Below are 5,392 nucleotides of genomic sequence, written 5' to 3' on the forward strand. Positions count from 1 at the left end.
AGAATTGCATTGCAGGTATTGCAGCTCGAAACTGCGTATTCATGTAGAGCTGTAGACCAGGAGAAGCAGACATGTATTAAACCACAACCTGTAACTTTTTGCCAGGGTAACACCTCAGTCTGCCATTACCATGAACACCATCTATGGCTCAGTGACGAGTGTGGGTGAACATGTCAGAGTCAGAATCACATGAACTTTAACCTGATGCTAACACATTAAAGCTACCAGACATGACCAACAAGATCAGATCGAAGCTCTGCAGTCCTGTCACATTCAGTCATAAATGATGATGGACGATCAAACAAATGACTGGAGGAAAGGGATCCACAAATATACCCATCTTAAATAATAGGACAGACCTGCACATCAGTGTAAAAGAGAAGGATGTTTTAACTGCACCATCTTCTGCCAGAAGTGTTAAGTCAATGATACACCTCACCCACATCATGATGCACACAAAATCACAGATGCCAGTATTCAACCAATTTGATTCGCTGCACGTGACATGAAGAAACAACTGAACACAGCCGATACTACAAAGGCAATGGGCCCTGACCCCATTCCTGCAATAGGGCTGAAGACTTGTGCTGCACAACAATCCGTGTTTCTGGGAAGCTGTTTCATTCCAGCTCCAACTCTGACATCTCCCTGCCAGGATGGAAAATTACTCAGCTATGTCCATTCCCCTAAAACGGGAATAATTACAATCTGACCAATTGCCACCTCCTCAGTCCCATCACGACAGCCAAATTGGTGGGAGTTCTTTTTGACAGAGTTGGAAATGTGTTGCTGGAAAAGCGCAGCAGGTCAGGCAGCATCTAGGGAACAGGAGAATCGACGTTTCGGGCATTAGCCCTTCTTCAGAGTTGTCAAGCAGCACAGCAATAACCTGCTCAGTGTGGTTTTTGACAGGACCCCATGTGGAAATGGTGCTGTTGTGGAAATGTCACTGGATTACTAATCCAGACCACGCTAATGCTCTGGCAGCGGGTGGAAGTTAAAGACAATTAATAATATATCGAGATCTAAAATCTGGTGTCACTAACAGTGACATTGAAGCCAGTATCGATTGTAAACAGACTTTCCTTCTCCAATGTACTTTTAGGATGTGAATCTCCGATGATTTCCTGGGCTGGGGTAAAAGTGACTCCAAAGACCCTGACATGTAATAAACATTTCAATGGTCTCTGAAACGGCCAAGCAAGGACACTCATTTGTATCAAACTACTCCGAGGTCTGAAAGGGTGAAACCGGACTGAACACCCGGCCTCAGCATCAGTATCGGAAAAGGGAATGGGAACACTGTCCTGTCGACCCTGCAGAGACTTCCTTCCATACACCTGAGAGCTCATGACAACATTTACAGAGCTTTCCCACAGACTGCACAGAAACATCGGGAAAGGAGTAGGGCATGCAACACATTGAGCCTCCCCCGTTCGAGTTGATGGAAAAAATCTCAATGCACTTACCCCACACGATATACATATCCGTTAATGTGAGTAACCTTGGGAAGCTATAAAATAGACGGTGCAGCAGTATGTTTGGTCCATCGAGTTTGCTGACCAATTCATTGCAATGATGGTTGGCCCTTCATTTCCACACCGTACTCCTGCTCTCCCACCATCCCTTTACTTTCTCTAAATCCTTACTTATGATCAGTGTCTTGGTTTCCAGGTGCGAGCGAATTCCCCAGGTTCACCAGTCAGTGACTGCAGACATTTATTCTCACCTCAATGAAGAGTGACTGCCTGTACGTAATACTGTGGCCCCTTGTTTTAGATGCCCCAGCCAGGGGAATCATCATCCCTGCTTCCAATCTTTCTCACCCTGTCAGAGTTTTGTCTATTTCACTGAGATCTCCACTCATTTTCCTAAACCCCATGGAATACTGGCCCAGTCTCCCAAACTCTGCTCCCACAACAAGCCCGTCATCCCAGAGATCAGTCTGGTCATCCTTCACTGCTCTCCCTCAATGTCAGGTTTGTCCTTAATTAGGTAAGGAAACCAAAACTGCACACAATATTACACAATTTTCGAGATGATATCTCACTAATGGCCTGTACAGCTGCGGTAAGACACCCTTTCTCCTGGACTCACATCCCCCCGAAATTTATTTGAAGGTCAACACACCATTTATCTTCCTCACTGCTTTCTGTTTCTGCAATATTGCTTTCAGCGACTGGTGTACAAGGAGATGCAGATCCTTTTCCGTGTTATAGCTCCCCACTTGGTTGGTCTATGTACACTGGTCAGCGTGCCAATGCCATGCCCAGTATTGCCTTCTGGTTACAGAACTCACTGCGCTGCATGGGCATCAGAGGTTTATGCAGAAGGAAACAACAAAAAGGAGCATACGTCCCTTTTTAAATCAATATGTTTCAAAAAATCCCTTTCAAATGGTAGGCTGCCAATTTATCGTTTCCACCGTCACCTCTATCCACATTGTTTTCCATCTGTCAGGTATTACCCATTCACTCCACTTGTCTTAGTCTTCTCAGTGCTTTTTTACATCCTCCTCACCCACTCACAATCCAACATCCGTTAGTGCTGTCAGCAGGCTGGGATATATTGTATCTGATTCCAGCAACCAAATGTTTAAAGGGCATTGTGAACAGCTGGGCCTCAAGCACCGATCCCTGCGACAGCTCAGCAAACTTCCTCTGTTAATTTATGTTCATGTATTTCGTGAATCTAGGAGTCACTGGCTGGGCCAGCATTTATTGCCTGTCCCTAGTTGCCGTTGAGAAAGTGTTGGTGAACTGCCTTGTTGAACGCTGCAGTCCACCAGCTGTGGTCGACCTCCAATGCCATTACGGAGGGAATTCCAGGATTCTGACCCAGTCAGAATCCTGGAATTCCAAGTCAGGATGGTGAATGGCTTGGAGGGAAGCTGAAGATGACGGTATTCCCATACATCTGCACCCCTTGTCCTTCTGGATAGACGTGGTCGTGAGTTGGGAAGATGGTCTCTAAGGATCTTTGATGAATCATTTCATTGCATCATGTAGATAGTAAAACACTGCTGCTGCTGCTGAGCATTGATGGTGGAGCATTGTGGATAAGGGAGTGTCAAACTGGCTGGTTTGTCCTGGATAGTATAAAGCTTCTTGAGTGTTGTTGGGGCTGCACTCAACGAGGCAAATTGGGAGTCTTCCATCACACTTCTGACTTATGCATTATAGATGATGGACAGACTTTTGGAAGTCAGGATGTGAGTTCCTCGCCGCAGTATTCCTAGCTTCTGACCTGCTCTTGTAGTTACTGTGTTTATGTGGAGAGACCAGTGAGTTTCTGAGCAATGATTATCCACCAGGATTTTGATACTGGGGTATTCAGTGATTGTAACACCATTGAATGCCAAGGGGCAGGTTAGATTGTATTTTATAGGTGATGGTCACGGTCTGGCATTTGTGTGGCCTGTTTATTACTTGCCACTTGTCAGCCTGGATACTGTCCAGATCTTGTTGCATTTGAACATGGACTGCTTCAGTATCTGAGGAGCCACAAATATTGCAGAACATTATACAATATTGACGAAAGTCCACATTTCAGACCTTAAAATGGAGCGAAGGTAATTGATGAATCAGCCCTAAAAAAGTTTAAGGCCGAGGCCACTGCCCGAGGGACTCCTACAGACCTTTCCTGCAGCTGAGTTGACTGACCTTCATCAACCATGACCATCTTCCTACGTGTCAGGTATGATACCTCACTTGGTCGAAGGCAGCCTCGTTTTAAAGGGCTGTCACTCTCGCCCCAACTCTGTAATTCAGCTCTTTTGTCCATGTTTGAACCAAGGGAATGAGGTCAGGAGCTGAGTGACCCTGGTGGAGCCCAAACTGGGCGTCATTGACCAGGGTATAGCTGAGCAAGTGCTGCTTAAAAGCACTGAAACCTTCCATAACTTTCCTGATGATCGAAAGTCGACTGATAGGGTGGTAATTGGCCGGATTGGATTTGTTCTGCTTATTTATATTCAAGAGATACTTGGGGTAATTTTCCACATAATCGGGAAAAGCCATTGTAACTGTATTGAAACAATTTGGCTAGGGGAGTGGCAAGTTATGGAGCACAAATTTTCAGTACTATTGCCAGAATGTTGTCAGATTATGGACCCTTTGGAGTATCCAGTATCTCCAACCGTTTCTGGATATCGCGTGTCAGCCTTATCTTATACACTAAAGTGCTGGGCTCTTCCATCACGGAGGAAGGGGTTATTTGTGGAATCTCTTCCTCCAGTGAATTGTTTGATTGTCCCCAACGTTTCTCGACTAGGTGATCTGGTCTGATCCTTTGCTTCTGGGATCACGTCGCTCTGTCTATCACTTACTGTTTATGCTGTTTGGCGCATAAGTAGTCCTGTTTGGTGGTTTCACCAGGCTGACACCTCATTTTCAGGTTTGCCTGATGCTGCTCCTGCCATCCTGCACACTCCATTGAACCAATGTTGATCCTCTGGATTGATGGTAATTGTTGCGAGGGGTATATACCAGGCCATGAGGTTGTGTGGCTGTACAATTCTGCTGCTATTGATGACCCACAACACCTTATGGACACCCAGATTTGAGCTGCTAGATCTGTTCGACGTCTGTCCTATTTAGCACCATGATAATACCACCCAAAATAGTGGAGGTTATTCTCAATGTGCATGTGTGACTTTGTTTCCACAATGACTGTGTGGTGGTCACTCTTACCGATACTGTCATGGACAGATACTGCTGCAACTGGCAGATTAGTAAGGCTGTGGTCAAGTATGTATTTTCCTCTAGTTGGTTCCTTCACCACCTGCCGCAGAACCAGTCTAGCAATTATATCCTTTAGGACCAAGCCAGCTCGATCAGTAATGCTGTAGCTGAGATAATCTTGGAGGTGGACATTGAAATTCTCCACCCAGAGTACATCTTGCGTCCGTGCTACCCTCAGTGCTTCCTCCAAGTGTTGATCAACATGGAGGAGTACTGATTCATCAGTTGGGAGAGGCTGGTACATGGTAATCAGCAGGAGGTTTCCTTTCCCATGTGTAAACGAACGCCATGTGACTTTATGGGATACGGAGTCACTGTTGAGGACTGCCAGAGCAATTCCCTTCCAACTGTAACCCACTGTGCCGCCACTTCTGCTGTGTCTGTCCTGCTGGTGAGGCAGGAGATATCCGTGGAAGGTGATGGGCTATCTGGGATATAGTCATGCTCACAGAAACATACCTGACAGACAATGTGTTGCTTCACGAGTCTGTTTATTTCAATTCACTGTTCCCTGCCAGCTGTCTCATTCTAGAAACATGTACATATATTAGCCCAAATCCACTAAGGTTTACACCATAAGACCATAAGACATAGGAGTGGAAGTGAGGCTATTCGGCCCATCGAGTCCACTCCGCCATTTAATAATGGCT

This window comes from Chiloscyllium plagiosum, chromosome 21 (assembly GCF_004010195.1).
Source record: "Chiloscyllium plagiosum isolate BGI_BamShark_2017 chromosome 21, ASM401019v2, whole genome shotgun sequence".
Lineage (NCBI taxonomy): Eukaryota > Metazoa > Chordata > Chondrichthyes > Orectolobiformes > Hemiscylliidae > Chiloscyllium > Chiloscyllium plagiosum.